Genomic DNA, 24154 nt, shown 5'->3' on the forward strand with positions numbered 1-24154 from the left:
TCATGTGTCCACAGTCCACCTAGTAGTAAGTAGAGGATCTTTTGAGAATAAATTCTTTAACCACATCTTCTAATACAGCGCTTTCCAGTACGAAGTTGCCATTCTATCACCTTGGAACTCTAACATCTAAGTATCAGTTTTTCGAATTATGTGCCCTGCCCATTGCCACTTCAGCTTTGCAACCCGATGAACTATGTGTGTAACTCTGGAACAGTAGAACATTAAAAAGATTCTAGATTGAAGGTGCTAGATGAAGAAGAGAATTCTAAATTTATTCAATCCAAAGAAGAATGATAAATATAGACAAGCACTTAAAAAATCAGTTAACAAGAAAACCATTTTACCGAATAATAGTAATTTCGATTCGTCATGACGCTTACAAACGATGGGATCTCCAAATTTTAACTTGCATGGTTCGCAGTGTTACGAGATTTGTACGCTAACATCTGATAATAAAATATTAATTAAAAATTGATTGCGCAATCTCTCCAAAATTATCGATGTTTCGAATCACATGTTTTTCTTAAGAACTTTGTATTTTGGGCATAAGGTTTAATTAAAAGCCAACGATTTTAAACGTAGTTTATATTTCTTATGGTTATTATATTAAAAAACAAACTAAAGTACAGTTATTCAATTTGAGGATTCTGATATGCTTGATTATATTGCAAAATAAGTATGATTGAAGTCAAGCGCAAGCTTATAATATTCATACTAATCTATACAGTATTATTAATGTCAAAATGTGTCTGTGTTACCTTTTCATGGTCCATCCGTTCCACCGATTTTAACGTATGGCACAAAGATAGCTTACATCGCGGACACGGACGTAAGCTTAACTTTTATCCCGGAACATCAGTTCTTTAAACCCCTAAAACCATGCCTACGTTGTAGGCATCATCAACAATTGAAAAACACTACTTTAACAGAGAACAGGAGTTCAAAATCCCTAAAAATAAAAAACTACTTATTTCAACACAGCGAACTGAAGGATAATTTTTATACTTCACTGTTCCAATAACGGTTTCAAGTTTTAAATATTCACAAGCAAAATATGTTATCTAGAGTAGCAAGAGATATTAAAATGCTAAGTTACGTTGGACTATAAAATTTCTTTGTTGATTCGCGCCCAATCCCGTTACTCGCATGTGATATGCTTACTCGACCAAGACGGTCAAAGTGTACACAAATAGAGATTAAGATCTTAGAACTATGAGCAGACTTGATCCAAATACTTAATAAAATATGCTTCAGTGATTTAAAAGTTACACACTTATTCTAATACAACATGTCATGAGTAACATTATTGAGAAAGATCATTTTCAAGAAATACACCCTTTAAGTTTTTTTTAACTTTTAAAATATCATGTCATATGTTCAATGTTCATATACTCACAATTTATTAAAAGTAAAAAGTAATGGAAAACTCGTTTTAAGTATTAAATTCCACTTCTCTGATTTGAAAGCTGCTAACATAAAATAATTCTACAAGTCAGCAGAACTTATTAATAAAAGTATTAAACATGATCATCTTAACGAAATATGCCGCAGTATTATGGACATGAGAGTATACCCCGGACATGCAGCGCACAATGTGTTAAAAAATTGAAGTAATACTTTATCCATGTTCAAATATAAAAGCTCCCGACGCTCATTCATCGGTGGGGCTAATAAATAACTTTTTTGTACATAGACATAGGCGGAATCGACTAATTAATCATCGAGCTTGAGATGACGCTTAAATCGGATTATTAGTGCCAGTGGCTAATAAATACGGCCGCTACCAAAGTACACCCAACAGCACTTTCAAAACTACACAAAATAAAAGGTGACAAAAGAAATTAATCACTATACAAACACATTTTAGGTCTACTTTCCCACAAACAGATAAACATCGTATCATAATACAAGCATGAAATGCATGTATCGCCCGACGTTGCCACAATCTGTCTTGTACATCGGACCCATTGTGGAACATCGATTTTGATAGCCATATAATATTATTCGAGTGTATTGAACTCCGGTTTTTATTGGCCTCTAAGTTCGTGAACTCTACAAATCGTTTTATCTTGATCGGTAAGCATTATCACATTTGCCGAATCGATGTTCTTTCTTTACATAATGACCGCTTAATTTGTGACCATTTTGGAATATTTAAGAATGTCACCAATCTACTCTACTACATTTACATATACATACTTAGAAATTATTATTCAATTTGTATAGTGAGACAAATCAGATGCAAATCGTTGGGATTGGAATTCAAATAACAAAAATTTCCTGTAATTTTCGTCTCAGACATCTTGATTGTCAAGACAATAAAATAAAATTAACTAATACTTAGCTTTAAAATTGAATCAAAAATTAGAACTAAATGTCCCAAATTAAGAGATGATAAAACTTTAGTAGAACCAGTTATAATGGTGTTTAATAGCGTAAACTCATTTAGTTGTAAATGGAAAGCTATCCGTGAAATCCTAAGGTTTGTTATAACGACTGGCCACTCGTGTTATGGTAATAGCCGTGAGTTATGGTGCCTGTATTAACTTGGTGAAAAGTCCGGTTACGATGAGTTATAATGGACGTTTAAATTCTTGTCAATAAACTACTTACCGCCGACAAATCCAAATATGCATACCAGTACCGGAATCCGAACGTTTAAATGTACCGATAGTCATTTTTGATCAAAACGTAATATTAAAGACAGGTCTAAATCTTCGTGGTCTAGAGGTAAGACGTCCGGTAAACGTTAAAACAAAATAATATGATGTTAAATCAATAATTTAGGCCTTTAATAAAAATTAACTGCTAATGCTATTAACGTCTATTTCAAGTCTACCTATGACAGAAGTATTTTTAGCGGAATAAATTAATAATAATACTTAAATAATCGGTAATTTTTCGATAAGTTACTTAACAAGAAGCAACGTTGTTTAACAAAAAGTGTATATCGTTTTTATGGCAAATAATAATATTAGATACTAAATACTATAAATATCTCAGTTACTGACAGATTATGTACAGATAGATTACTAAAGCCATTCACAAGGTATACATCATCTGCAAAAAATATTTTTGGAAGACTAGAAGTTAACTATGCTTCTCGTTTCTTGCTCAAATTATCCACTAAAATGAGTTAAGTATGAATAAAGCCTAGCAGATTTAATAACCAGTCCCGTTAATACGACTAGAACCTTAAATCGAATGGTAATGCTTTCGAATAAACCATATATGTCTCTCAAACAATAGGGCGGGGTTCACGTTTGAACTAATGTACGTAATTTGGATGGGATTCGAAGGCACCAGGTACTTGAACTGATTCAGAATTAGGTCCATGCTCAGAGTTGGAGGCATTGTTCGCCATAATATTGCGATTTGAAATGACTTGGGCAATTTGAAGCCATTGAAAATCTAAATTGAGACTTCCTGTGGGAATTCGGTTGTTATTAGTCCATCTAAATTAAATTTCGCGATTGCTATTGAAGATATTCCTATTGTAAGATTTAAAGATAGTCGCTAGCTTATTTTTTGTTATGCGTAGCATTATGGAAGAAACTATCATTATTTCAAAGTTTACTAAGTAGATATTTCTCGTTGTTACCACTACTTCAGATTGAAGCCTTAATTATTATAAGTAGGTTATATAATTATAGCCTTTATACTTCCTTTATAAAGCGTGCCTCTAGGTCCGGTATGCATCTTTGCAAAGGCGATTCGATAAGTAAATATACCTAACAGGAATTTGTATCAAGAAAAAAATATTAGAAAAAGTATTGATTATTTTAATAGCACCACAACATTGTAAATACCTAAAATAATTACTGTATATGGTAAATATTTATAAACAAACGAATATTCGTTAAACCAAGAAAAAGAGAATACGTTTTAAACAAAGCATGCATAATGTTTCTAAATGGATGGGCAATTAGCTTAGCAAATCAATACTTGTTAGAAAGTATCAGAGTAATATATGAAGCGGAGAAACAAATTAAGGGCACGGATATAAATTTAAATAATAATTAAAGGCGTTGCGTGATCTATCAGAGTGAAAGCGCGATTCGAACTGTATTATAATTCCTTTAAAATGATAAACTGCTCTTCCCGACGGGCCATGTGTTATAGGATCGGGGTATTAAAATTAAAGTTTTGATTTTAGAATATTTATTATTTTTCTATTGATTTGTGATTTAATGGGTTTGTGCCGCCTTTGAGGTTTGGTAAAGATCGAATTTAAAAGTGGTTAATGCTATCGAAATCGAAGAAATAGCAAATAATTATCTGGCTAACAGCTGATGATCGCCTAGTAACCTGATAGTGATTGCAAATCATTTATAAGCATTCATAAAGAATATCGTACCTATATGAGAAAAAGTACTTAAGAATGTGTTTTTACAACTTGTGAATCGTGAAGACATCTACGAAATAAATATACCTAACCATAAAAATTATCAAGATAATAAAAAACAATCTCCAAAACTTTTTAATTTAAACAAAGAAACCAAATAAATATAAAATTACCTACCACATGCATTGTACCAAATTATATAAAACAAAAACAACAAAACATCATTAGCATTATGTAGCATTCGATTGCGACCGACGACCGCAGAACATAATCTTTGTACAGGCTACAGTATATAATCTGTGTAAATCATAGACTATCACGCGAGCCTGAATCACAGTTCCAAGAAAGCGGAAACGACCGAATTCCCGCTCTTTTTGTGCGGGCTTGGGCTTAAACAGTTGCCATGACAGTTTTTGTAAAACTTTTAGGGTTCAACGCATGAGTTTAGTAAAATTTGTGGTTCTTGTCTTTCTACTTTAATCTAAGAAGTTTTATATTTTTGTCATTTAACTGATTGTAGATTCTATCTTATAATTACTTTTCTTTTAATCTTCGGTATCGACGTAGTTTTGTCAGGATTATGAATGAGTAAATAGGTATGGTACCTTATCTTATTCACTTGCCTAGAACCTCATTTAGAATATGTATTTGATCACGATGAAGTAATAACTTCATCGTGATTAGATCTGGGGAAAGTAGACTATGTATTAAAACTCTGCTACAAAGTGCTCATGAAAAGTAGACTACAATCCTTTGCGGGTCCTAGTTTCCTCTATTATCTTCTTTCATTTATCGCAGTCCTTCATCGCCTTCCCCATTTCCATCGCACTTACCCATTTTTCTTAGGTCTCCTTCTATTATGTTATTTTATTCAATAAAAAGGAAGTGTACAAGACCAAATTTTAAGTCAGTAATATATTATACATTACATTAAACAAAAACATATTATATCAATATGGTATGCCTTTAAGGAATCGAATTACGGGAAGGATTTAAAGAAGCACTTAAAAATCCCAAAAAAGAAGAAAAAACATGGTTCCTAAAACATCAAGCGGTATAAAATTTGAATATTATAATCCTCGGATAAGTTTAAGATGCAGTGCCTCGCGCCATACCGGTGCGCCGGCGCAATGCGGGTTGCGGGTCGTGCGTCGGACACCTGCGCGCGCACCCGGCCAAGGGTGCCCGAGGGGACCCGAGCAGGTAAAATCCTAAAAGGCCCAACTCACATATTCAACCTCCCTTATATTTTCACAAGAATCTTTTAAACGATCGACTTCGGTTATGATTTCGCTAACCTGTTTTTCGTTTGCGAATTGTCTGGATGAATCATTCGGTTGTTGTAGAAAATTTGCTTTGAATAGCCACTTCGTTTTTCTTTTGTATGCAAACTTTATATCATATGAACAAAGTAAAATTATATTAGGCTCATATTATCAAGAGTCTAACCTGATATTAGAATGAAAGCTTTTAAGGATGGCTAAAGCTATCTTTATGTTCTACTTTAGTATTGATTTCGCTAACTGGTTTCTGTTTTGCAAATCGCTTGATGATTCATTCGGTTCACAGACAAAAAGGAAATCACAGATGTAAAAGATTCTAATAGATAACTAATTACCGACGAAACGAAATAATTTTGTCTGGTGAATTTTACACAAGTCACAATGCGAACATTAGAACACAAAGTATTCTCATATTACCTAGTGGTGTAGATATTATAGGGAGATCAATGTGGATATATTTCTCTAAAATCTGACTGGTCTCACACACTACAGTCAAAAAACCACAAGTATTAATTATACCCATGATACCTTGCATTACGTAATTAGCTTGTGTCGAAACCTCTGCGGCCATTTTAGTCATTAACATGTCGTGTTGGACGTTACGCCGTATCAAATTATTATCTTCTTTTATATCTTTGACATGATGGTAGTTTCTTTGAATGAACGCACGAAACAGGTGTTTTTTATACTATAGAAGTCAATCTTTACGACTTGGACGACATCTAGTCTAAAATTGAGACCTATATTTTAAGACTAACCTACGTGCAATTCTGAATGCACAGTTCCTACGAATTACGAGCTTAGAAATTGTCTAGGTGTTAATGTAACAGGGGCAAAAGACCTTTATCAGTCGGACTGTAAAACTTCTGTTGGCTAAGTTCAAAGTGAGTCTAAGCCTGTATCCTACGAACCTAAAGTCATAATGATGATTGCTTATACATACATAGTATTGAGCATACTAGCAGGTCAGTATCAAGCAAGTCTTATATCTACTTATTCAGATGAGATACATAAAAAATCTAGACATTTGACAAAAGAAAAAACAGCGTGAAAGAAGAACTAGTTTTTCACAATATGAATGTTTGACGCAGCAAAGTATTAGAATTTTAAGTCATGCAAATTAGTTTTATGTACTCAATTCGTTGCAAATCTAATTGTACTTAAAGAGACGTTTTTAATGATACTTATTTATAACCTATATATAAGCTCTTGATAGCGATAGATTTCGTTAAAAAGTTGGCAAAATATAATCTTTTATCTAAAGTCTCAAAGGAATGTGTATCAGAATAGGGTGTTAGAATCTTCCGCGCGCATTAATTGACTTAATAATCCTGACCTTCTGAGACCAGTAGCCCAGTAATGGCTAATTAATGCGCCCGCGCACCAGATGTCGTACTGCACTTACAATTTGCAGGTTACAGGATAATCCCAGTAATTACCATCGAATGGCCCCGAGACACGACGTTTGAACACATATTATTAGAACCTGGCTATCGGAATGCGTGGGTCTTTTGCAAGTCTTTTGTTTTGGAATGGCTACCTTACAGCTGAGTCAGATGTAAAAAACTTGGAGTTTAAATTACGCAGTACGAAAGGGAATGATAAAAAATGGACAACCTCCTTGAACGTTTAGGCGTAATAACATGGTAATAACTTCCAATAAGTTCCAATATGATATCTCTAGTTCAGCCACAGAAAAGACATTGTCTGTATCAGATTTGAAACAGTTTTTTATTACCAAATACACAGTTACCTATGCTTTCTCTATGACAGATGGGAACACGCCTCTTTTAAGTTGGCTTGTTCCAACCATGCCATTCCATCTTTTATACCGCATCATATCTATTGGTAAAACCAAGATAGGATCAAATTGAGGCGCTAAGGTGCCCGTCTTGAAACTTAAAACTATCATTTATTAGGATAAATCCGAATAGTATCAAGTATAACTAAGCTATGCTGTACTAATTTGATCTAATAAAGCCATTTGGGTTTGTCTATTTGGGAGGTTGGAAGTTCGATCTTTTTCGATTATTTTCCTCTAACTTTTCGGAGTTATGTGAATCTTAAGCAATTAAATATTCCTTGCCTTAATGGTGAAGAAAGAAGTAGTGCGGAAACTTGCATACCTAAGAGTACGAGCCATTATCATTCTGAGAGAAGGCCGTGCCCATTAGAAAAATGGCGTTGCGTTGATGATGATGAATATGAATCAAAAAATCCTGCTCTTTATATTGTATTCTTTAGTATATTTACGGCAGAACCCCTAAACAAAATCCCAGTAAAGTGGCAGTAAAACAATAAAACAACAAATGCAGGTAACAAGCCAACAAGTGCATAACGAAGTGCTGTCGCAGTGTTTATGATACTCGGTGACTCACACAATGGTAGGAAATCGCTCGTTTTGACAACTACTTTACCAGACTCGAGGACGTTTTCCGGCCTTTTAATATCCGAGTTGTTGAATTACTCGGTTGAATGGTTAATGGTAATCGAAATATTCAAATTCTTGCGTTTTAATTGAACGTTTGTTCATTTTCAGGGTTTTAGGCATTCACTTCATTTTTTTATCAAACATGAGCCTTTGCTTTTAATAATATGTCACCATTATTAGCACTATCGTCTTCAGCTCTTAATGGGTCTGGTAGAAATAAGACGAACCCAAGGTCAATATATTCTTTGATAAAAGGAATTGTTTTTTTTAATAATAGGATGGCCCTATTGATGAAAAGGCACCAGGGGACGAGGATAAGAATTTATGAAGACCTTTGGAGATGGAGGAGTACGGAACTTTTTAACTAACACTAACTAATTAACTACAAAAGATCGCTAAAAATTATTACAATCCCTTGGTTACTAAACAAGACAAACAAAATTTAATGTAATACATATTAATAAAGCAAAAGCTCAGTGAGAATATTAGTAAGCTTTTTATTAGGTATCATTGTCAATAAGCATATGTTTAACAATGGACAACAATGATTAAGACGCGACGTTGTAGACCTTGTTGTTTAAATAGACTAACTCAAAGTCCAATTGAAACCAACAAACGCCTATGCCTTTCTAAATATACGTAGGTACTTCTAATAAAGGGTCGGCATAACATGAACACCGCTTTGTTTTGATATCAGCAAATCTACAGTGACCTTCACAAATCAAAACTGATGGCTGGACAAATAAAACATAATGGAAACAAATGCTTGATAAAAACACCAAACATTGAACCAACGACAGTAGTACCCATAGTACATACATACGGACAATTCATATACCGAGGTCACTGAAACTGTGTGTGAATTTTGAATGGTAATCACAGACCAAACAAAACTCATAAATAGTAGGTACCTAACTAAAATGAAAAAGATCCAGCGAAGACTTAAGGTTTCAAAAAATTAAAAAAAGCTTATTTTATGCTACGAAAACATCCGCAAGTTAAATTTAGTTTTTTTGCTCCTCGAGTTACATAGGTACTTTCTATTATGAATACGGAAGGATCTGTTAGTCGTAGTAGTATATTATCACGAGTATAATTATAGGAAGATGATAGTGATGCTAAAAATTACAAATTATTATTGCGTGGTGTTAAAATAAAACTGCAAATCAAGGAACCAAAGATAAGGATTGATAAAGAAGTCATGTCAAAACATGCCCCACAATTATTATAACATGGTGCTGCAGATAGCGAAGTTCACACGGTTTGATAGAGCTTCGGGGCTTCCGGCGACTTGTCCAGACCTGCGCGCGATATCAACCCAGTCCGATTTCCGGCGGACACCGCACGATACTGTACAGGGAGCTGTTGATACGACATTGACCTATTGAATGAGTAAACATTAGTTAATCAAACGGTTATTGATCAGTAAATCAGAAAAAACGTCGAATGTGTATGTACCTACACATCCAATCCAAAAAGGGAGCTTGTAGAGTCTAGGCGGACACCAGCTGATAGGAACAGTTAGGGACTGTATCTACAGTGCGTTGCCGATATGACATTGACCCATTGAATAAGTAAAATAATTAGTGAATTTGATTCACTATGCCAGAAAAAATCATATATTGCACACCGCACGTGGTCTATTGTAATAAAGTTACCAGAATACCCAACAGTTACCTAAATGGTATACATTTAGGTAGGCACATACTTGTTTTAAATATCGACATTTAAAATATATGCACTGTACTCAAATACCTGCTTTGAAATAATTTTGACTCAAATATCAATAAGTATTAAAAAGTAAGCAGGTATATGAATTGCACTAATTTCCTATAGTAACCACATATATCTGATTAACTAAGAATGGCAATCTCGGAAATCAAAACTTGCAATACAAAACGTAAGGTTAACACAAATTAAAAACGTTAAAAATAACCGTTATTCGGAAGACGTGGAAGATAATTTAGTCAATGGTTCTGAAATTGACAGCATAGTCAACAAAACTAGACAAGAAACAAAAACACGAAAATCCAAGCTCAGACACCACGCCTCAGTTGGCGACGAATTATTTCGTAATCCAATTACGGACGTCTACGATCAACCAGCACTGTGTCATGCAAATTACACACGCATCAACGCACTTTGTATACTAGTACAAGGTGAAATCTCTGGAACGGTCAATCAGACAGAACCTGAATCTATGTAACTAAAGAACTTACTTAAACCCTTGATTTTGGTGTAAGAAACTAATGGAGTCTTAGTGCAAAAAAAAAAAATTTCGAGAATCAGCCTGAGCTGAGCTCAGCTGCCAGAGTGGAAATGCAGCCAGTTATCTTGGCACCATTCCACGCGGGCATGATTTTTAGAGTAGGTAGGTAAATTAGAACAGGATAGAAATATTTTTATTCCAATAAACTTTTACAAGTACATCTACCATTGGAATACCTTAAATAAAGCTAGCTTTAAGTATTATTGTGACATTTTCAATACAAATAGAAACTATAGTTTCGATTTTAGAGAAAATAGCAACTGCATATAAGATTCTTTGTCTTTTACAAACGCTGGGCTTATATTTACAATTTTTAGCATTGAAATAGACATCACAACTACCGCAATTTTGCACAGCATAATGCAGATTGTCTATTGTAGATCCCAGTAATCTATTAATTGTACCTACCTACCCATAACATCCTACCTTGTATATACACATACTGTCTTGTCATAAAGGCTAATTCTATCTATCTTCCAATATAATTCTTTACCGATGAGTAGCCGTAATGAAAAATACTTTTTTAATTAAGTACTTTATGATTTTTCGAAATAAGTTTTTTTGTTTAAAAAAAATGATTTTTTGTACTTAAATTCCTAAAATTATTTTTTTCTATCTCTACTCTCTAGTCTAGCTGTTATCTAACGTATTTTTATTTTCGCCTCGCTGGCCTTTCCAAATATGTAAATTCCCTTTTATAACCTGATTCAATCTATCTCGTATGTCTGCTGTTTGATTGACATACTTGTTGCTAATCACATTCTCTCGTTACACTACATGTACACTTCCGAAGATTGCTTAGGCGTGTACAAATTAATTAACACATAAAAATCAATTAACCTATACACGTTTTTACTGCTATTTATTTTTAATTAGGAAATCAATTGAGGCAAATTGAAGTGTTACAAAAAAGGTATCATAAATATAGGTACGTAGGAATCTTCAACTCGATCGTTCAGAATCGAACAAATAAAAAAGTTAAATTGAAATATCATCCATTTGTAATTTAGTAAATCACGTAGTTATACGATCAATCTTCCGAAAGCGGTCTTGCTCTTTACAGATAAAGATACAGTGTTGATATCTAACGCAGACCACCGATAATATATGTAATGGGCTAATTTAAATCGTTCGCTGATTTTCTCCCAGCTCATCTCCTAAATATACATGCGCATGTTTATTTATGTTGTTCTATTCTCCAACATACTTGTAGATATCAACTTATCTAACGTAACTTACTTAATTTTTAGAGCTGTTTGGTCTTATTTGCTCGGATTTTTATAGAACGCAAATAGTCCATAAAAAATCGTAAGATATCCGTGTTATTTTCCAGACATTAATGATGGCACGTTGCCAAAGGTCTCCCAAGGATGCAAAAGACGATGCATGTTGACATAGTAGAAGCGACAGAAAAGTAATACGAACCCTGATGTAAGTTGGGACACACGTTCGGAAGAAGAAGATTAATCGCATTGATAAACCCGATCGTCTACGCTAGGCCTTAAACAGTGTTCAACTTATATCACGATTTTGGAACCCAATCACAGATGCCGAGATGAAATTTACAGTAAATCTCAATTTGGACCTTGGATGAGGTACAATGATTGATGAAACAATATTCGTATCGTAATGCGTTCTTGATTGCCTCACCCGTTATTCCTTGCCTCCAGTTTTCGTTGCCCGTGAAACAATAGTATGATCACGAACAATAGATAGCGATAGAGGATTGTTATCTTCGGGTTTTGTTTATTTTAATTTGCTAAAGTCTATTCAGCTATCAAGATTATGATGATATTACAGAGAGAGTATGGCAATGTAACATGGCAATGTAACTGATGAATGAAGTGACTCAGAAATCAAAATTCATAAAGCCCTTGAAATGAACTTTAAAAATAAACCTTAATTCATACATAAAAAACTCTAATAAATAAAAGTAAATAAACTACATATTTTAACGTCTTCAGAAGTTATTAATTTCTTTTAAGAGGTTACAACGCCTCGAGCGTTTTGCCGACCGACGATGGTCAAGTGAAAGGATTAAAAAACTGCAATATTGATCTGAAGCTCCGATTAAGTTTAAATTATATCAACAGTATATTTTTAAAAGAAGCGATCGCATTAAATTTACATTCAAATTTAGCGCTTTTTTAACGGCTTTCGGTTTTAATTGGATATACCGATATAGGTACCATAAAATTTATTGAACATTTTATTTTATTTACATATTCATGGACATAAAATTAGCAGTTTTAAGAAATTAAGTAGGTAGTAGGTACAAATCTTTTTCATGACAAATGAAACCTAAAACTTGAAACAATAAACTTTTTAAAGATTCAAATGTAATCATTGTCTCACAATGTTCAGAATATATCGTAAAATCGCTCAAGTTCTTATATTTTATGTATTAGGTTTTCTTCAGACGTCGGAACTTTTATTCTTACAATATTACTATCGTCAAATCTTTTCAAGCTTCAGTCTTGGGTACACGACAGAGGATGACGAAAAAACGTGATTCTATCAAATCGTTCACGATTGTGTAAATTAAACGAGAAATACGAACAATATGTTAAGCGAAAAATCAATCATATATTAGCCATAATGATAGGATAATAAATACATAATGCTGATTTAAGTTGCCTTCAAACTACGGAAATATAATATAATATATAAATATCGCTTTTAAATGTCACTGTTCCAACTTAGACCTAATATTTCAGGACCTTAAATTAACCTAATTATTAAACCTAACTATTAAATGACCTTATTATTACATCTAACAGTGTGAACAGTGACATTTACAAGTGTAAATTAAAAATTTATAACACCCCCGACGATCCAAAGTATCTGAGATTTCCAAAACATCATTTTCAAATAAATAATTATGTATTTAGGCAACGTCCATCTTGACAGCTTCACATTTGTCTATTGACATAATATTATGAACCTAACGGTTAGGTATCTAACCTTCTTTTCTACAAGAAAACTAGAAAAGAGCTGATAACTCTTAAACGGCTGAACCAATTTTTTTAGATTATAGCTAAGAACACTCTCGATCAAGCCACCTTTCAAACAAAAAAAACTAAATTAAAATCGGTTCATTCGTTTAGGCGCTACGATGCCACAGACAGATACACAGATACACAGATACACAGATACACAGACACACAGATACACAGATACACACGTCAAACTTATAACACCCCTCTTTTTGGGTCGGGGGTTAAAAAGTAGGGTGAGCGATATTTATATATTATATTAGGTATATTCCGTAGTTTGAAATCAACTTTACACTTACTAAGTGGCTAAGTGGTGGTCAGACGATGATCGCAATAAATCGAGATCTAGATAAGACTTTCACGTCTAGAATCTAGAGCCTTCCGCAGACGCAATTAAGCGACTAAATATGAATAAATAATACAAATGGTAATAGGTATAATAACAATGACACCCGCTACACCGTCCCAGATTTTTAACCCCCGACCCAAAAAGAGGGGTGTTATACGTGTATAACGTGTGTATCTGTTATCTGTCTATGGCATCGTAGCTCCTAAACTAATGAACCGATTTTAATTTAGTTTGTTTTTGTTTGAACGGTGGCTTAATCGAGAGTGTTCTTAGCTATAATCCAAGAAAATCGGTTCAGCCGTTTGAAAGTTATCAGCTCTTTTCTAGTTACTGTAACCTTCACTTGTCGGGGGTGTTATAAATTTTTAATTTACACTTGTTATCTAAGATTCTCTCTGACTTTCCGGTGTAAAAAGTAGTAAAACATCCGACACCAGATGCAAGCTACTTCTCTTACTATAAAAATCAGTTGGCCAAGAAGATGCAATATGCAGTCAGACAGTCACACTTTCTGATTTATTTATTAGTATGGATTATACTGTATTTGTCTTGTTATAGCTAACTTATAATGTGATCTGCATACTTGACAATCAATTACTACCGACACTTTAGATTACAATCTTAAATTCTCAGACATGTCTTATGGCCCTATAAATAAGAGTCACTTTCTCGTTATTTGTTTGCTAAGTAATTAATTGGTCTACATATTTTGTCTCTATTGATATCATTATCTGTCAACCTGTATCCTGTACTCTTAACTCTACGAATCTCTCTTTTTAACCCCCGACCCAAAAAGAGGGGTGTTATAAATTTGACGTGTGTATCTGTGTATCTGTCTGTGGCATCTTAACTCCTAAACTAACGAACCGATTTTGATTTAGTTTTTTTATTTTTTATTTAGACTTGTGGATAAATTCTTTGAGTTGAGTTTTATCGAAATTTTATCATCCCGGTATCCATGGTAAATTCGCTTCAGGATTCGAGTGCACTTGTAAATGTGTATTTGAATAAAAATCTTTATACCTATTCCTATTTTTATATTCATAGATATGTATATTCCTATTTCCAATACCAAGGACAAAATGAAACGAGAAGTGCAAAGATTTCTCTTGATTGTAGTCTACAGTAAGTAGTCCTTTTCTACAAGTGTAAATTAAAAATTTATAACCCCCCCGACAAGTGAAGGTTACAGTAACTAGAAAAGCGCTGATAACTTTCAAACGGCTGAACCGATTTTCTTGGACTAACTAACTTGGACTTGGATCCAAAGTATCTGAGTTTTCCAAAACATCATTTTCAAATAAATAATAATGTATATCTAGGCAACGTCCATCTTGACAGCTTGACATTTGTCAATTGACATAATATTAAGAACCTAACGGTTATCTAACCTTCTTTTCTACAAGAAAACTAGAAAAGAGCTGATAACTCTTAAACGGCTGAACCAATTTTTTTGGATTATAGCTAAGAACACTCTCGATCAAGCCACCTTTCAAACAAAAAAACTAAATTAAAATCGGTTCATTCGTTTAGGCGCTACGATGCCACAGACAGATACACAGATACACAGAAACACAGATACACAGATACACAGACACACAGATACACAGATACACACGTCAAACTTATAACACCCCTCTTTTTGGGTCGGGGGTTAAAAAATAATCATCAGGTTTAGCAGTGTTTTAATTTATTCTCCTTTTATTGCAGTTGTTCTATTAAAAGCTATTTTTATATCTGTTATTGTGTTAAAAATATCTTATTCACTTTAAACATGTAGAAGTTTTCAAGATATTCCGGTTTTAAGGCGTGGCACGGCGATTGCGCTTGTGAACTTATGCAGTATTGTATGAAAGCGGTTCATGCTCCACATTATTCTATAGTTTCTGCTTATAACTAAACATTATAACGGAAATGCTCCATATCTACGAGAATGGATTCTGAAAGTACATTGAACGTCATAGTTAACATGAATAATTAATTATGTCAGACAAATTAAATAAGTAATTAATTAGCGATATTATTCTGTCAATTTGTATGGTACTAAGGTGAGCATACCATTTTTAATAACTAGTTTTTTTATTGTTTTTAACCGACTTCCAAAAAAGGGAGAGGTTCTCAATTCGTCAAAATCTTTTTTTTAGTAACTAACAGCTGCTGTTAATGTTCTCATACCTACATGAATTAGTGCACGCTAAATCTAAGGACGAAATTTTAAGTTCGTTTGCTACCGTAACTGAAAATTATATCAAATCATTTATAAAAGGCGCTTTCGTTACTTTTACGGCAGGCGACGTCTAATAGATTCAAAAGGCGTACAATAGTTTAAACAGATTACCTGATTACACAGATTTCGTTCCGGATATGTAAGTTTGCTTTTAAAACTCTTGTTAACTATATCGTAGGGTTTTTAGAGTCTACACGGAAAGAAATAGGGCATTAGAATGCATCATCGTTGTCGATAAACACATTAACAGTGTGGGACACCACTCGGTCATATGATACGTGGGAAAGGAACCCTGGTAACCCTTAGTTTGGGACACAGTTTAATAATCGTACAGTTCAGAAATTAGTGCGGTAACTCACTAGTACAGTAGTACAGAAGTTTCACTCCGCAAAATCATGCAAATAAATAACAACTCTTATCGCGACACAATAAAGTGCAATTCAGGAAGCTCAACGCTTTATTACCTACCGCTATATTTACCTAGAAGTTTGCCTCTCTTTCTATCGCTAGCTCTTATCTCTTCTTGTGCACGGCAACAGTCTGAATTGGCCCGACTGGATGGGTCCTACCGGGTACCTGTAGCTTTATACCTACAATGTGGAGTGCGCCAGGCCTGGCGGTAATGCCAGGGATAAATCTAGCCCCGAATTAAGCGCGAATTTACGCTGCAATCCGAGTTGCATTTCTGATTTTCTGCTGGTCTTATTATATTCAAAGCAACAAAGAACTTGCAAAAAGCTCGAAATGCGGGTTACGTCCTACGAACACGTTCAAGTAGCAAGGATCACGCGATACGTCATACGTGCTGGCTCGTTTGTCATCGCATTGCCCATTTCGCTTAGTCTTCCGTCTGTCTCACTTGCACTTATGCGCATGCATGTTGCGCTGTCGCAGTTGCACAGCACTCAGTGCTGTTTATAAAAAACTTATCGTCAGAAAGTTAGCTTAGCTGAGCACAGCACAGCGGAGCAATGTTCATTGGTCACCCTACTGTTTGATAGCTAAGCTGTGATCCAAAGACATGATAAAAGCACAAATAGATGTGTAATAGAAATCTATTTGCCTTTCGGATATCTTCTAAACTAGTTTTCGGTGTCTCGAACTTAAATTTTTCTCCATTGACAGACCTCATTAGGTTTAATCTATGAGTAATTTAAGCGCAATTCATTTAAATAACTAGTGTTATAAATTATAATTTATAATGTAGCTTATAGAGTTATTTGAGTGAATCATTTTTTTACTGGTGCTGCTGCTATTTAGGATGAAAAATAAAATGTAATTTGTTGACTTTTAATTATTTTTTTAAAGTAGATGTAAAATCACTAAATTCGTAAAATTCTACCTGACTTCGTCTGTGTTGGTGTTAGCTGGCGGGCATGCTCTGCCTTTTTGGAGTGTTTTTTTTGTTAAAACTGACTGGAAAGCGCTCTAAGGGGGGTGCCATGCGTATGTCGGCGAGCGCTGGCACAGATGGGGTCCATACTTGTATAGTTTAACTAACTTGTTACAAATAACTATAAACTTGACATTGGCTAATCTTTGTAAAGCCAGACGAGAGAAAAAAAAATCTACCTACTAACAGCATTCGGATCTATATAGGAGCCCTAGTAAAAGTAATACCAAAGTCAGTCATATTTTTTATTTTACATTCCCATTTCCCAACCAGGTGTTGGCCCACGACTTCGTCCACTTAAATATGTTTTTAAAAGTCTTGCTCATGTAGGGATCCCGGAAACTTTTTGATTTTCCAGGATAAAAAGTATTTAGGGTATAATCTATCTCCATTCCAAGCTAAATCGGTTCAATCATTATGGCGTGAAGGAGTAACAAAAATCTAAACTTTCATATTTATATTATCAGTAAGCTTCCTGTATTATAGAAGCAGGCGTTATTTTGCGGAAGTCCATGATATATATGTATACAAGGAACCAAAAGCCTTTGCAAAGACTTTGCAATTAAAAATTGTAAGGTCTACACATCTCCTGAGGATGCTCCGGTGTCGGGGCGAAACGCGCGTCGAGTGGTGTTGGGATTTGTGTGGTGCTGCGTAACATACAGATTTCGTTGGTTTAGCTGATTATAGCAAATTAAGCTTTTGGTTCCTTGTAGTAAGCTTCCTTTTACACCATTTTAACACGTTTCAATACTTCAAGTTTATTCAAGCAAAATACGTCCTTTTACCCCGTACCTTTGCCTTTAGAATTTAGATGCAATTTTTTTCAGGGTTCCGTACCCAAAGGATGCCAATGGGACCCTATTCTTAAGCCTCCGCTGTGCATCCGTTCGTCTGTCCGACTGTCTGTCAGTGGGCTGTATCTCGTAAACCGTAATAGGTAGAGAGTTGAAGCTTTCACAGAATGTGTATTTCTATTGCCGCTATAACAACACTTAATAACAAAAATTTCAAAATGGCCGCCATGAAAATTAAAAAATTAACAAGTGTTATTTTTTACGATGGTACGGATTCCGACTCGCACTTGACCGTTTCTTTTCTTTCTCAGCTGTTTGGTGTTCGTGACACCGGCGCGGGACAGGCTTATTGTTAAAGCAAACGGACAGACGGACGCACCGATAACTACTTGCGCATATTCAGTCGATACTATGTAAATACCCTACTCGTGCATTTTACATATTCAACTGAGATAGCAATAGGTCTTCGTGCTTTGTTTTAGAGTTTAGTTTGTTAGAAAAGTTTTGGCCGCCAACCGGTTTCTTGGGATTGAGAATCTCAGAGCAAATATTTTCTAACGCTTTAGGATTTTTGGTGAAAGAACACATCGCGAAGAAATTATCAAAATAAGGGAGGATGAAAAAAATATCGATACAATAAATCCTTAGATATTTAAAGAATAATTTCGAAACTACACTAGGCTCGATAAAAGCATTAAGTGAGGATATGAAATAATCATGAAACTAACGAAACCCTTGATTAAACGGAATACTTATTCAGTATATTCTGTGATTTTTGATAATGTAAGTACATTTTAAAATACATAGTACTATTTAAAATTATTCACGGTAGGTAGTTTTCATAAAGGCTTGGTGAATAATAAAACTATTATAATATATAAGTGGGTACTTAATAACTTTGTGGCAATCTTTTGACAACGCAATAAGTAAGTAAGTGCGGGTAGCTTTCAATAAAGCTACATTAGCGTTAGACTTCAGCCTGATCACTAAATTCTGATTCATACGCGCGGCACCCTATTAGTAAACCTCTGATGTCTGAACGTCTATCTGTCTGTCAGCGGGCTGTATCCCATGAACCGTAATTTGTAGAGAGTTGGAATCTTCAGAGTGTATTTCTATTGTAGCTAAAACAAGAAATAATAAAAAAATTAAAATGATTGCCATGTCAATTAAAAAAAATAAAAAGTAAGTAAATAATCATGTACGATGGATGGTATGGAGATATTCAATCTGTTGATACCGCTTATTAAAATTGCACCCTGTTCAAGTCTGAATATAGAACTGAAGGGTCAAAATATATTTATGTAGTATGCAATTAACCCACCCAAGTCATTCCATCTCTTTCGCACTGGGCACAAACCATAACGAACCTTTAGTTTTATAAAAACCACAGCACTTATCATAAGTCAAACAGGTAAACCATTCAACACCCTGAGCTTATCTCACGTTTGTTTAGACCTCGGGCCTCGGGTCGCTAGTACAAACACTGGACCCCACGGATGCAGAACTGGTTCCTGTGCTTGTTGGGATGGCGAAATTTTGTTAAGTTTCCATTTAAAAAAAAAATTAAAGTCTTTAACTAAAACTTCTTTAGGCGCGATTTGAAAAATTGCCTCTTTACGCAATGCCTACAGAATTCTCGATTCGAAGTCAGTTTCAATTCGTATAATAGGAGGAATTGCGTGCATCGCTTAGATACGGATTTCATTATCTGAAGCCGAAAATATCTCCGATTCAGAGCATTGTTCACGGATCGACTTAACCATAAGATTAAAGTTCATATTTGTATGAACGCTTGTGCACTGCATCCGAATGGAATCCGAGCCGTCATTGCGCAAAGAATACCTACGCAAGCCATATCCGTCGAAACGGATGCAGTGTAAAATCGCCATCCGGATTCGATCCGTGTTCTCTAGATCTGAATGTTTTTGGATATAACAGTCATTCGACACTTCCACCAAAAATGGTCGCCAAACAGATCTTCGCGTATTGAATGAATCTACAGTTCTATAAAATTATACCTAGCTACCTAAAGATAATAATACTTGCTGAGTTACATTAGGTGTTGTTTATTTCTATTTAAGCAACCTCTTGTCCCCTTCGCTCAACAATAGCAATCAACGAGCATTAATTAAAAGGCGAATCACTATAATTTTCGAGTTACAAAAATTGTTAAGCCACATTAAAATACAATGGCAGACTTTCGCATGAGAAACTAGCGATTTCCCAGACAATACTACGTACCTAGTTCGCGATAAAAACCGTATGTCTCAACCACGGCGTTAAACAAGAAACCTCAAAACGATAATTTTATATAATGATCCCGCATGTGATGAAAACATTGAGTATCCGTCTCGACCCTCGACGTGGGATCTGGAATATCCATCCATCTACAAATTCTACTATTGGAATGATTATTTGTAAGAAAATATACCTACCTAAAGTAGATATACTAAGTAAGTACCTACCTATACAGCCCCCCATGGTGTAAGAAAAACTTATTCATCGTTATCGTAATCGGTAGCAAATTCTGCCTCTTGATTGGCTGTGAAAAAATGTAAACAGCGAATCAACCAATCAAAGAGCAGAATTTACTGTCGATTACGATAAATTCAAATTCAAAATTCAAAATGTTTTTGTTCAATTAAACTTTTATAAGTGCTTTTGAATCGTCAAAATAATCTAGGTACCACTGGTTCGGAATGCCGTTCCTACCGAGAAGAACCAGCAAGAAACTCGGCGGTTGCTCTTTTCATGTATTCAATTTACAGTAATATGCCATACTACATAATATGCTATACTACATTTACAATAATATAACAATGAATAAGTTTTTCTTACACAATCGGGGGGCAGATTAAGAGGTAAATCTGCCTCGTTTTAACTCTAAATTGAGCGTGCTTTGACTTTGAGGGGGTTATTCGTAGTGCACTTGCAAACGAATGTAATTTGGCTCTTTGAATGTAACCAATCAAACCCAAAGAAATTTTGTGACCTAACCTACGGTCTATCTCAGCCTTAGGATGGTAGTTATTAAAGTATCTACCTCAAATCACATAAAACTTATAAATATATATAATAGGTACAGGTAGCTAAAGGTTGGGAGATTGTACAAATTAAAATATGGTTGCAATTATGCCATACAAAAACCAGATGCGAACCATGCGAACTGAGAATCCAATCAGTAAATATACGTACCTACCTGTAAACTTTACAACTGCAATATTCTAGGCGATTAACCAATAAAGGTATGGTAACTGGTAACAATCTGGTAAACCGTACATGATAGATCGAACGTTTTGCCCGGTTTCTTTATATTTTATAACCATTAATTATTAACCAACTTAATAATAAATTACTTAGGCCTCCCTACTTAGTTAAAAGTAGTTAGGTAGGTTCTTTTGGCGTTTTATAATATAATTATAATAGGAGTGGATAGGCCTCTTTATGCGCTAACTGTCCTAAAAATTAATCTATAAGCCACCTAAGCGCCATTTATAGATATTTAGTAACTGCTAATGACAAAAACCAAATTTGCTTGTCTTTAACAGGGCTCTCTCCGTCACTTGCTCCATACAATCGTAGTTCCAATTTCATTTGAATATTAAGCAACCAAAGTCCATGAAATTTTGCAGACATATTTTAGAAACTAATGTCTGTGTCTGTGGTGTTTTAGATTTTTCTAAAAATATGTAGCTTTAAAATTCCACGGGCTCAAAGATTTGTATGTGAATTTTTAAGAGCGCGTAACTTTGAAACTGAATATATTAACAGAAATCTGGAAAACCACAGATATAGATATTAGTTTCTAGAATATGTCTCCAAAATTTCATGGACTTTGGTTGCTTAATATTCAAATCAAATTGGAACTACGTTTGTATGAGGCGAGTGACGGAGAGACCCCTCTTAAGACTTGTAAAGTGACATGAATCAACTGAATGATCAGCGGATACGATTTCCTAAAAAAGGCTAGGTTATCAAGAAAAATTGTCACGGAGTAGGTATTTTATCGACTGAAGCAAGAACCGCGTGTGGTCCAAATATCTTGGACTTATATAGAGTTTTATTGCTTCTAAAATCGATGTTTTTTAGTCGTACATCGATTAGCACTTTAATACATCGACGCAATTTTATTACTAAAATTGCGTCGATGTACGTCTTTAGGTAAATAATTTTGTAATGCAATTTATGATTTAAAAAAAAAAAAATGCAATCGTTCTATTGTTTGACAAGAATAATTAGCATTCAACATATGACAACATAATGATGCTTGCGAATTCATCAGCATTGATTTTGGTTTTTAGAAAATCCAGTGGAAACATCGCGGAAACTCTTTAATTTTCCGAAATAAAAAGTATGCCTATATCACTCTCCAGGTCGGTATATCCATGCGAAAATCACATCGATCTGTTACAATCATGTCATAAGCATTTCATCCACAACAAGCCTGCCTTGTTGTGGATGAAAGCAAGCTGGCTCCGCGTTGGATTGGATAATTAAAATTACTATTATGTCATTATAGGTAGGTACATGCTAAACAAGTATAAATTATTTATAACACCCCGACAGGTGAAGGTTACAGTAACGTAACTAGAAAAGAGCTGATAACTCTCAAACAGCTCAACCGATTTTCTTGGATTATAGCTAAGAACACTCTCGATCAAGCCAACTTTCAAACAAAAAAAAACTAAATTAAAATCGGTTTATTAGTTTAGGTGCTACGATGCCACAGACAGATACACACGTCAAGCTTATAACACCTCTCTTTTTGGGTCGGGGGTTAAAAAACTTAAGACATCCATGAATGACTCAGGTACTTGTTATATCTACATGTTCTAACCGTTCATTGAGAAAAACAATTGAAATGTTATCTACGTGCAGTAGTATTACAACGCACACACAAGAATCTTCATTCACATAATAATCTCCTGTCAGAGACCCTAGATTGATGCAAAACATAATTTACTGTGCACTTCGTTACGCCACCCCGCACAATTTATCAAGCAAATAAGGCTCAAAACCGTTTAATCAACGGTAAACTTGTATGCTAAAAATATTAAGTGAGAAATTGGTGCTTCTTAGTTGAGATTTATATGTGACACAGACCTATATTAGGGTTATCATCAAAATGAAAAATGCTTTATTTTTAAAGTCAACGTCAAAGTCAAAATCATTTATTCAAAGTAGGTACAATTGTACTCCTTTTGATGGTCGAAATTGTTAAATTTGTACGATATAGTGGTGATAATTAATTACGTAACTTAAAACTAAAGCTACGAGGGTTCCAAACGCGCCTATTTAATTTGATAACATGGTAGCCTTTGATTGCATTCTCTTTTGCGGTAGGTAGGTACCTATTTACGCGGGCTGACATGGAAGAGGTATGGCAGTTGATTTTAAACTTAAACTTTGCTAAATCTCCGATTACCTATTACTATAACGATTTAGTACCAAGCACAATCTTTCTGGTGCCTAGACATTAAACGGACTAGCTTTATGTGGAAGTATCTACAAGCCCAGCGCTCTGTTTCAAAAAAACTCCTTCCAAAGACTTCTCATACTAGAGCGCGTTTGGAACTCTCGCAGCTTCTTTACTTTTGAGTTTTCATCGTAATCAATTATCGTCATTACATCATTATCTTAAAGTTGAACGATTGTCAATGAAAAAGTGTACAAGTATTTTGAGTAAATGCTTTGAGTTTGATCAAAGTATGAAATGTGCTGTAGAAAAACTAAAATTTTTGTCAAAATACGGATTGACGCTCACGCTTATCCAAACTATTTCGATCTTCGATTTGATACTATAGAAATAGTTTTTATGACGGAGTATAGTAAATTGTAAGGGTGCAATGTGCAAAACCAACCATGTGTGCACGCCCGATGTTCGCGTAAAAAATATGGGGTCTTATTGAACTTCTATTGTACTCTAGCGTTCCTTCCGTTAAGGTCTGTAATGTTTTGGTTGTAACTACATTTTATATGAGTAAAACGAAACTAGCCAAGAATCAATTTAAATAATTACGTTGGTTTAGTTTAACTTTTATGATTAGCTAAATGCGAAAGT

The 24154-nt window shown here is 34.6% G+C and overlaps 1 protein-coding gene and 1 long non-coding RNA gene across 6 annotated transcripts in view; both read right to left on the minus strand.

The window, feature by feature from the left end:
- LOC123864416 (neurogenic locus Notch protein) overlaps positions 1-24154 on the minus strand; it is a 184776-nt gene that overhangs the window by 156302 nt on the left and 4320 nt on the right. The gene's annotated exons all lie outside the window — the stretch shown is intronic.
- Positions 14886-20696, minus strand: LOC123864429. 2 transcript variants are annotated; one of them, XR_006795776.1, is made up of 3 exons: positions 20565-20696; positions 19519-19521; positions 14886-14897 (listed from the first exon to the last, which is right to left on the minus strand). It is a non-coding gene; the product is annotated as an uncharacterized LOC123864429 (long non-coding RNA). The 2 variants fall into 2 exon arrangements; XR_006795775.1 differs by lacking the exon at positions 14886-14897 and adding an exon at positions 16369-16380.

Source organism: Maniola jurtina, chromosome 4 (assembly GCF_905333055.1).
Source record: "Maniola jurtina chromosome 4, ilManJurt1.1, whole genome shotgun sequence".
Classification (NCBI taxonomy): domain Eukaryota; kingdom Metazoa; phylum Arthropoda; class Insecta; order Lepidoptera; family Nymphalidae; genus Maniola; species Maniola jurtina.